This window comes from Bison bison, unplaced genomic scaffold (assembly GCF_000754665.1).
Source record: "Bison bison bison isolate TAMUID 2011002044 unplaced genomic scaffold, Bison_UMD1.0 scf7180017863991, whole genome shotgun sequence".
Classification (NCBI taxonomy): domain Eukaryota; kingdom Metazoa; phylum Chordata; class Mammalia; order Artiodactyla; family Bovidae; genus Bison; species Bison bison.
The window spans coordinates 122006-132914 of record NW_011494563.1 but is presented as its reverse complement, the minus strand read 5'-3'; the positions used below and the strand labels follow the sequence as shown (position 1 = coordinate 132914).

The 10909-nt window shown below is 40.7% G+C and overlaps 4 non-coding genes across 4 annotated transcripts; 1 reads left to right on the top strand and 3 right to left on the bottom strand.

Moving 5' to 3' along the window:
• Positions 1-642: 642 nt before the first annotated feature.
• On the top strand, positions 643-724 carry TRNAS-AGA. The gene has a single exon. It is a non-coding gene; the product is annotated as a tRNA-Ser (tRNA).
• Positions 725-2834: 2110 nt separating this feature from the next.
• TRNAM-CAU lies at positions 2835-2906 on the bottom strand. The gene has a single exon. It is a non-coding gene; the product is annotated as a tRNA-Met (tRNA).
• Positions 2907-6137: 3231 nt separating this feature from the next.
• TRNAS-AGA lies at positions 6138-6219 on the bottom strand. Its single transcript has one exon. It is a non-coding gene; the product is annotated as a tRNA-Ser (tRNA).
• Positions 6220-10636: 4417 nt separating this feature from the next.
• TRNAS-AGA lies at positions 10637-10718 on the bottom strand. The gene has a single exon. It is a non-coding gene; the product is annotated as a tRNA-Ser (tRNA).
• Between the last annotated feature and the right edge of the window lie 191 nt (positions 10719-10909).

The following is a 10909-nucleotide window of genomic DNA, read 5'->3' as shown; positions in this document are numbered from 1 at the left end:
ACAGGATCAGATCAGATCAGTCGCTCAGTCGCGTCCGACTCTTTGCGACCCCATGAATCACAGCACGCCAGGCCTTCCTATCCATCACCAACTCCCAGAGTTCACTGAGACTCACGTCCATCGAGTCAGTGATGCCATCCAGCCATCTCATCCTCTGTCGTCCCCTTCTCTTCCTGCCCCCAAACACTCCCAGCATCAGAGTCTTTTCCAATGAGTCAAGTCTCCGCATGAGGTGGCCAAAGTACTGGAGTTTCAGCTTTAGCATCATTCCTTCCAAAGAAATCCCAGGGCTGATCTCCTTCAGAATGGACTGGTTGGACCTCCTTGCAGTCCAAGGGACTCTCAAGAGTCTTCTCCAACACCACAGTTCAAAAGCATCAATTCTTCGGCGCTCAGCCTTCTTCACAGGCGCCTTCTATCAGACTATCAGAATAAGGGGTCCTTCCAGACTGAGGAGAAAGTGTTACTTGCCGGTTTGCCACAGTAGCGAGATATTCGACTAAATGATGTCAAAGAGTAAGCAATTTCACTTAATACGAATACACTTTCTGGTAGAAAATTTCTTTGAAAAGAACTTTATTCTGTACTGTTTAGTCATGTAAAGATACAGCTCAATTGCCAAGTAGTCAGCACAATTGCCAAGTAGTCGTGGCCGAGTGGTTAAGGCGATGGACTAGAAATCCATTGGGGTTTCCCCGCGCAGGTTCGAATCCTGCCGACTACGGTACCTTTCCCCAGGGAGAGGTTAATCCTATTGAGGCATAGCCAGTTGGGGAAGAATGCCCGTGTCTTAAAGTGAGAAGGTTTGTTCTCCAACCTGGCTCTTTATGGCTGCTGGGGAAAGGCATGAGCATTCGGATGGCGCCCCAAACAGCATGGGGGTCTTACTACTATTATTAACTTTAAGAAATTCTACCATACCCCTAATGGTGTTTTCTTTTCTCCCTAGGAGAGTCAGGGCTTTGGTGATGCCTTCCGTTTTCCTGTGATTCAAGGCAAACAGGCTTTCTTAAGGAAAAAAACTTGAAACGAGCATTTCCTTGCTCAAAGAACCTCACCCATATCAGGGGTCGTCTTCGTCCTTGTTCACATACAAAAGGAAACTCCATGAAATCTTGGATATAATGCAAGTGAAAGTTAAAGTTATGGTTGCCAAGTGGGGAATCCAAAATGGATATTAATAAGCAAACCACTACACAACTAAAGAACTTAAGTAAAACCATTTCCTTGGTGATCCAACTAGATAAGGACGATGACATTACATCTGGTGGACTTGTCCTGGGGCCCAAAAGCAGTGATGGGTATGCCTGTAGATGGATCTGCCAGTTGTACTTTTTTCTTACTCTTAACTTACTGAGTCCCCAGATATTCTCTGGTGGGCAGTGATCCAGGTCATCCAGTGATTATCCAGTGGGTCATACCTGGTGGGGTGGAAATCAAAAATAATCCATGAAGGAAAATATGGAAATAAATCAGCAAGTCTTGGTAATTTCTAATCCACTCCAGGCCTTGGTCATAGGGGAATCAGTGGCAGCTAAGCAGAACATTGTTGATCCCTGCATTATTGATGACAAATAAGCGAAAGTGCAGGGTCATCCATCAAAGTCAGGCTGAGTATTTAGGGTGAGATTGATTCTGGGGCTTTATTTCTGGAATCAAAGGCTGCACTTGTACCATGGGGGTGCGTTTTACCTCTGCATAATCAGGAGAAAAGGAAAAAAAAAAATCAGGAGAAAAGAACCAGACCCAAGTTATATAAAATTTGCAGAGGAAAACTGGTGGTCACTTGAGGACGAAGGAGCACACAGCTGATGAAGAGACCCAAGCACGAAGTATTTGCTTGATCTCCTTTACATATGTAGTGGCAGGTCAGGAAGTCCTAGGTTCAGGTGCCAAGTTCCCTCCTGGTCCCATACCTGAAACCAGATAAACGGAGCTTGAAGTTATTTTTGTTTCAATTTGGTGAGGACCATCTCCTTCAAACTCCGTGTGGTCTCAATTCTGTACTTTTTCCTTCCTTTCCTGAACTTCCACTCAACTGCTCCTCCTTTCCTTCTCTCTCATTTGTTGTCGCTGCTGTTGTTTAGTTGTTAAGCCATAATCAATTCTTTGTGACCCCCTGGACTGTTGTCCGCCAGGCTCCTTTGTCCATGGGTTTTCCCAGGCCCACTGGAGTGGGTTGCCATTTCCTTCTTCATCTCTCTTCTTATGTCTTCCCTTTTGTCCACCAACACTTTCATCTCCTTTGTCGTTGTCTTCCATTCTTTTTCCCTCTTCTGTCTGCTCCTTTCCCCCTTCTGCTGTTACCCAGCATCTCTCAACTGGATACTTTCTCCTTTGTGTTCCTTCCTCTAGGACAAGGTGGAATCATATAAATCCACCTCTGCTTCTGCCCAACAGGTGGAGATTCCCCATCATTCGAGGTCTTTCTCTAATGTTTTTCTTCCACAGTTTATCTTGACTTCATCCCATTCAGATACTGGAATGACCAGCAGTTGAAGAAATGAGTGTGGCCATGGTTATATGTAAAGCTTCTTGGATTCAACATATGTTTTTTGAGCCTCTCTAAGAGAGAGTCAAGCAAGCAGTGAGGGAGTAGACAGCTGAAGTGGAAGACAAGTTAAGACTAGGTAGTGCTTGCCATTATTCTGTAGGCTTCTGAAGACAGCTGGAGCAGAGAAAATAAGATATTCCTGTCCCAGGAAGCCCAGAGGGTGAGAATGGTCGTGAGATCATCTCTGGTGGCTTTGTTTTTTCTGGTGGCTTTTGTCTAGTTTCTGCTTTGCGAATGTTTCAGTAGGTGAAGTACTCTTGACGAAAAAGATGACCACACATAGCAGAGGATGGTTTCGATCCATCGACCTCTGGGTTATGGGCCCAGCACGCTTCCGCTGCGCCACTCTGCTTATGTTAATGGGAGGTGCTAGGGAATATTTTTCAACCTTGATTCTTTCGCATTTCCCCAACACCTCCAAGTTTAATACTGTCACTTTCTCTGTCCTCTTTTCACCATTCTCTTTCTCCATCTGTTTCCTCTATGCTTTTCGCTTTCTTTCTGGCCCTTATAGTCTGTGTCATTCTCAAAATATTAATGTCACACGATCTCTAGTTTGCAGTCCTCACAAATCTTCAACCCTTTCTTTCTTCAAGAGGATGACAATCATTCCCTTTGGATCAGGAATTATGACAGGTAGGTAAGGAATAATGATGGCTAGAATGTCAGCTTTCCAGAACAAGAACTCAGCAAAGCCTTTTAAAACCTTTCAAGAGTCAGTTTCTCCCTCACCCAAAGCCCTTTCCTCTGGATTTCCTCTTGGTCCTGTCTTTCTCCTTTTTTTCTTATTTCCCTCCTTCCAAGCTCGTACTTAGATTTATCAGGTAAAAGTGGACAATATCTCGTGTTTAGCTTAAGTTACTCCCCCTTCCTGGGTGCTACACAGATTTCTCTTGCTCTGTTGCTCTTGATTATTGGAGACTCCGAATAAGGCTCCATTTTGCCAAATTCCCCTTCTTGCGAGGTTCAGAGCCAACTGTGACTCCTTCCCTCCACACCCCAACCTGGAGTCATCTAGCTCTTTTATTTTCAGAGGTCTAGTCATATGGCAAGTTTGTTTGAACATGGTCTCATTGCTCAGAAACTGAGAGACTTAGGAATTAAGATAGTCCCCCAGGGACTCAATAGGTCCTGAACTGAAAACGAAAGCTCCCACCAAGTGTAGGGACAAGGCCCTTTTCTGCAATGAGGATTTTGCCACCAACTATGGGACAAGCTTTCCCTGAGGCAGGCATGGTTTGTGGCAGCAAGAAGTCAAACCTCAGAAGGTGCTGACTGGTTTTCCTCCTTGAGCTGTCCTTCATCCTTTATATATTCTCTTCTGAATTTTGCTGGAGAAGGAAATGGCAACCCACTCCCGTACTCTTGCCTGGAAAAACCTATGGACGGAGAAGCCTGGTTGGCTACAGTCGATGGGGTCGCAAAGAGTCAGACACGACTGAGCGACTTCACTTCACTTCACTTCTGAATTTTGCAGATCGCTTGCCTTATCTCCATTAGATTCTCGGAGTTTCTGCTCTTTTCCTTCTTCTTTGCCACAGAAGCTTCAGACCTAGTGTTGGCAACCCAAGACAATGTCTCAGTGAGGAGGCAGGGGTCATCACTTCTATATCTGTATCCACTGCCAATATTCTCCTGTCAGCATTAACAGAATACAGTCTTCTTCTGGAAGAGGTTCGCTTGGCCTATGCACCTGTGCTTCAGTCACTTTCTCAGAAATGAAAAGGTTTAAGCCCAGACCTGAAAGCTTCAGATGTAGGAAAGCTGTAACACCATTATGGCTAGGGACTTTGCCATTGCTAGAGCCAGTTTTGCCCTGTCAAAATCTCTGCCCAAGTTCCTAATCACATGCTGATTTGCCATCCATCTGTCCCCATTAGTGAAATGTCTCTTCGTGTCTTCTATCCATGTTCTTCTAATTGGATTGTTGAGGTTTTTAAAAAATTTGTTGTTTCCAGAATTCTTGTGCATTTGCAAGATACTGTCTTTTGTCAGGTATGTGGTGTGCCAACATTTCCTCCCAATTTGCAGCTTGTTTTTTCAACCCCTTAATAGTGTCTTAAAAAAATAATAATTTTGTTTATTTATTTGTTTTTGGCCGTGCTGGGTCTTCATTTCTGCTCCAGCTTTCTCTAGTTGCAGTGAGCCATGGGCTACCCTTTAATTGCAGTCCACAGGCTTCTTACTGTGGTGGATTCTCTTGTTGCAGAGCATGGATTCTAGAGTGCTGGACTTCAGTAGTTGCGGCATATGGGCTCAGTACTTGAGGCTCCTGGGCTCTGGAGAACAGGCTCAATAGTGGTGTGGGCTTAGTTGCTCTGCGGCATGCGGAATCTTTCTGTATCACAGGTTGAACCCATGTCTTCTGCGTTGGCAGGCAGATTCTTTACCTCTGAGACACCAGGGAAGTCCAATGGTGTCTTTTCGTGGAGTAAAATTTTAAATTTTGATGAGGTCCAGTTTTTTCCCTTTAACGATTGGGCTTTGGTATCAAGTCTAAACTACGAAGATTCTGAAGATCTCCTATGTTATTCTCTGAAAGTTTTATAGTTTTACATTTTAGTTTGTGATTTATTCTAATTTTATATATGGAATGAGGTCTAGATCAAATCAAAAAAAGGTTTTTGTTTTTGCCTATGAATGTCCAATTGCTTCTGCACCATTTGTTGAAAAGGCTCTCTCTCTCTCTCTCTCTCTCTTCCAGTGAATTTTTTTTTTGTACTATTGTCAAAAAATCAATTGGGTATATTTTGTAGAGGTCAGAATATATTTTTAATGGAATGAAATAACTAAGACAATTACTAAACATTAGTTTGCTAAAATTTGCTTAAAATAAAGAGTGGGTTGAATACTATACATTAAAAATAATAATATATACTCTGGATGGTTATACAAAAATTTATTTCACTGTGGAGAGAAAGTGAACAGCTAGAGCATGAATAGAAGATAGATTTTATTCATTGCATATACTCTCAATATCATTTGAACTTCATATCATGATTATTATATTTAATTATTATAAATATTAAAATTCTTAATAGGCAAGGAAAATAAACTTTGTATCAGTTGATCACTGCCTTTTGGTAGAGATAGTTTTCCAGTCAAGAATTTTGCTTTCTTTAGATAGCATATACTTCTGGCTCTTTACCCCATAAACATGCTGGAGTTGTGTGAAGCAAGCATGGAGTTATTGATCGATTTCCCTTAGACAGATAAAAATATGTGTGTTAGAAATACACAGGTTTTAGTTACATATGAGAAAAGAAATCCCTGAAAAGGTAAAAATTTCATGGAGAAGCAAGTAGGATTTTGAAATCAGGAAACACCAAGGTGTCTCTGAAGTTCAGACTCTTCTCAGGGGAAAAGAAAATATATTAGGATTCAGGTCACACCTATTGGAAAAATGCAACAATTATGACTTGGTTTTTTCTGGCAAGGGTGGGTTAATTGCAGGATTATAAGCTGGAAAGGGTAGTAACTGCCTGCATCTTGGTTAGAGTTCCTGTTTGTGTTTGGACTTGCAACTCCAGAATTTGTCAAAAAGCATAGTATTAAGAAGTAATTAGTTCACAAGTAACTACCACGTAGTCGGCAGGATTCGAACCTGCGCGGGGAGACCCCAATGGATTTCTAGTCCATCGCCTTAACCACTCGGCCACGACTACACAATAAGACAACATGCTATGAGAATAAATAGCCATGCTGAAGCTTAGCTTTCATAAAATTAAATCACATACCAGAAAGATTGAGTCACATATCAGAAAGTATATCGGCAGTCAATGTGACCAGTCTTTGATGTCATTTGAGTGACTATCATGCTGTTACACCATATTACCAGGGAAAACATTATCCTCAGAACTGGAAAGAGACCTCATTTGATGGGTTATTGGAGTGAGATCAGTGTCTGCTCTGTCAGCCTCTGGTGGAGATTCATGAAATAGACCACAAAGTGGAACAAACTTTAATATTCCCTTCACAATTACATGTAATTAACAATGATTAAAAGAAACAAACACACTAGAACTTAAGTCCACACACAGTGAGGATAGTGATTTTCAATAAAACTTTCTTCCCTGGTATAGTAGTGAGACTTCGTCATTGGGAAGACAGATGTTAGGTTCATGTCAGACAAATCTATTAAGACAGTTAGAAGGAATTTGGAGCCCACATATCTTTTCACAGTCATTTTATGTGTTCCCAAAACAACAAAATAGAGTTAACAAATTGTTCTCATTTGATGGTTGTGCAGTTATTAAGACAGAGACTCAAATTATTTTTTGCCTCAAAATCCCATGGTAAAATAAAACTTGTTCACCTTGTCACAGAGAGATTGGCCCTGACTCAAAACTAACAACTGTAGAAACCATGTCAGGGCTTCATAAATACTGTTAGAGAACATAGACACAAGACTAAGAACCCTCTGCATTGAAGAGTCTCCTTTATGTTACAAAACCTATTTTCAACGAATAAACATTTTTAACTAACAAATGTTACTAAACTGTAATTAAGCAAAAAGTTGCTGAATAAATATCACCTTTGAAATATGGCTATGTGAGTCATTAACCTCAATTTTGTCAATTAGGAAGCCAAAGTTCACCCATGCCTGAAGCTATAATCCCCGTCAAACCAGTTCTTAGAGCGTCCCTTTTTCAGAGGGATAATGGGTGTGGGTTTCAGTGCACATTTGGGACACTAGAATGAAACATATGTAGGTCCAACAGAATGGAATGGAACCTTGTTCAACCAAAGGTTATTAGAACCTCTATCTCAGTTCCCTTTCAATCCTTACTCTAAGATTTTCACTGAGAAGCCCTTGATTTGTGATAGTTTCCCTTTCTTGTTGAAAAAGGAAGCATGCAAAAGGGAAACAGATGCTAGACAACTTTAGTTCTCTTAATTCTTAATGAATATTCTGAATTCTGTTTTTCCAATTTCCATTTACTGCTGTTGCCACTTTTCATTTCAAAGTCATAGATGTCTCATAGTAGCATTTAATTTAGGATGTTCTGTTGCTTCTGAAAGACTAACAGATGTAGCAAAAGAAATACCAAAAATTCATAAAATATTTAAGGAAAATAATGGATTAACCAACCAATTACTTTTTTGAGACTCTTAAATGATGCCAAGGAAACAAAAGAGATGAAAGGATGCGCTAAAGGGATGTACTATTTAAAGGACACACAGCAGTTAGATTCATAAATGGGATTTGTTTCTACTACATTAGCTTACGTAATCTAAAGTGATGACTTAACCAGTTCATTTCTTCAAAAACACATATGCTAGCAGGAAGAATGATAAATACAGAAGTAGTTTCATATGAGACATATAAACAAAGATATATGGAAGCACTAATATTACCATTGCATTTTCTTAAACAATGTTATGGCAAAGACACTATAAGGGATACTGAAGAAGGGGAATGAAGGATGGAACTTGAGGGCTTTTCAAAGGAGGAGACATAGACAGGCAATCTTTAAGGATGCACAGGATTTTAGGAGGTGAAGAACCTGGGAGTGACAACACTGGATAAGCAATAATCAATTTTACATTTGAGGAATTCTATCTTGACTTTAAGGCTGCACCTTGACTTTAAGGACAGCAAGTCAGCCAATCAGAGATGAATGATTCCCATAACGGAAACAAATGTAAAAAGACATGGTGAAGGAGGCTCATGGACTTTCTGGCCTCTGCCTTCCTAGAAATAGAAACTCTGGAGGTTTGACAATGCTCCTGATGCTGAAACAGGAGCTGTTTATGATGCTGGGTAAGAGCTGTCCCCCTGCCATCCTGGAAGAGGAGCTGGCAGCAGGACTCACTGGGCTTTCACAGATACTCCTGAGTAAGTTAGGAAAGAGTGCCCTGAAATAGCAAGTTTACTTACAGCAGCACTAGCTCCAAAAGCTCCAAGAAGTGCATGCCAAGAATACTTCTATGTTGAACCATAGCCTATTGCTTTCAGTGTAGACTCTCCCTTGTTTCAATCGTCTATCAACTCAGTCGTATGTTTTCACGCTCTAAATCTGTGATGTCCAATACTTTAGCCACTTCTGACATGTGACTATTGAGCACTTGGTCCTACTTGAGCTCTAAGTGAAAGATACACAGCAGACTTTGAAGATTTTGTATGAAAAAAAAACAAAGTAAACTATCACACTGTCAACTTTTCAAATTTCTTACATAGTGAAATGATATTTTGAATATGTTGGGTTAATATAAAATATATTATTAAAAGAATTATGCCTTATTTACTTTTTAATATGGCTACTAGAAAATTTTAAATTAAATCAGTGGCTCAGATTTATTTCAATTGGAAATGTACTTCCTAATTTACATTCTCTGTTGCAATTGCTGTAATTCTTGTTTTTCTTACACTGTTCACCAGTTTTATTTTTATTTTATTTTCCTTATTTATAAGAAATTTCAGTGATTTAAAGCTAAAGAGAAAGGGATTTTCCTGGTGGTCCAGTGGTTAAGACTCCATACTCCCAATGCAGAAGGATTGGGTTCCATCCCTGGTTGGGGAACTAAAATCCCATATGCTGCAGGGTGTAGCCAAAAAAGAAAAAAAAAAAAAATGTAATGAGAAAAGTTCTAGAATCCCAACAGCAGCATTCAGAAACCAGATTACAGGCTGATACTCCACAAAGCAAGATTCTGTGTAATGGTCAGTCCTGGTTCAGGATCTCTATTCCAGCCCCCAGAACTGGAGCTTCATTTTCCATGGGATTCCTCCAGAAAGCAGTATCTGGAAAGAGAAGAACTTCTGCTTATACTATCAACATTCTCTCTAAGGTATCTTTTTGAACAAATTTTTATTTTTAAATTCTGTACATTGATGTCATGTGGGTCACTTTCCACAACTCTAAAGTTAGGAATTGTTTCCACAGAAGGGCCTTAATATTTCATGACTTTAACATTCTAGAATTCTATTTAGTTTTTGAGAGTCAAAGCAACCTTATGCTGAGTGTAAGAGATGGAGAGATGAGAAATGATGCGTTTTGCAAAGAAATATTAAGTTCATCCTCTGGAAATCCAGGTCTTAATAGCCAAAAACAAGTTATTTTCATTAAGCAGGCCCTGCTCAGCAAAGAAGACTTATCACAACTCAACATCACTGACCCTCCTGAGGTTGCAACTCGATGTTTTTTTTTTTACTGTACTTCATTCCTCTGAACACATGCATGAAAGAGGAAAGTACCTGGCATTTAATCAATGAATGTGGAATGCATTGGGTTTAAGAAAAATTAATAGATGCATTCTTGAGATGCACTCAAGTATGTCAACTGTGCAGATCTCCACAAGAAAGGTGAGGATCAGTCCCATTAAATTGCCAAGTGAGATAATCTAATTTTCCTAGGAATTCCTAGAAAGGCATTCAAGTGTGGTTGACATTGCTTTAACACTTCAGTACATTAACTCATACATGTTAATGATCCAATGGGATTTTGCATCTGAACTCTGTGCCCAGAATGAGTCAAAACCTCATCTCACTTTTAGCTCCTCTCTCTTTACCAGTGTCCTTGACCCCAGGACAAGTTAATCTGGCATAATGTTGTCGACTTTTTTGGTTTGGCTACCAAAAGAATGGCTGAAATAATTTCTTCAGTTATGTAGTGGCTTGCCTATTAAAATCCAGTTTGGATTCATGATCATAGCTGTGAGTTCTGGCTTTCACTTATTATGCGAGCCAAGATTTCATGGAGTTTCCTTTTGTACATGAACAAGGACATACATGACTGGAGAAGAGTCCTGATAAAGGGGAAAGGTTTCTGCGAAGTTTTTTCTTTCGGAAAGGCTGCCTTTTAAGCAGGATTTTGACTGGAGGAAAGAGGAAGGTACCATCAAAGCCTGGGCTCTTCTAGTGGGGAAAGAAAGCACCATTAGGGCTGTGGTCGAATTACTTAAAATTAATAATAAATTAGACCCCATACTGCTGCTGGGCGAGGGGTATAATCCTTGTGCTTCCAGCGGCGGGGAGCCTTTCATCGGCAACATAAAGAGCCAGGTTGGAGAACAATCCAGCTTCTCTCTAAGGTAACAGCATTCTTCCCCAACTGGCTATGTCTCAATAGAGAACGATGTCGTAGTCGGCAGGATTCGAACCTGCGCGGGGAGACCCCAATGGATTTCTAGTCCATCGCCTTAACCACTCGGCCACGACTACTTAGACAGTAGTTAAGCTCATTGGTCTAAGTAGCTATGCTGCTGCTGCTAAGTCGCTTCAGTAGTGTCCGACTCTGTGCAGCCGCATAGACGGCAGCCCACCAGGCCCCGCCGTCCCTGGGATTCTCCAGGCAAGAACACTGGAGTGGGTTGCCATTTCCTCCTCCAATGCATGAAAGTGAAAAGTGAAAG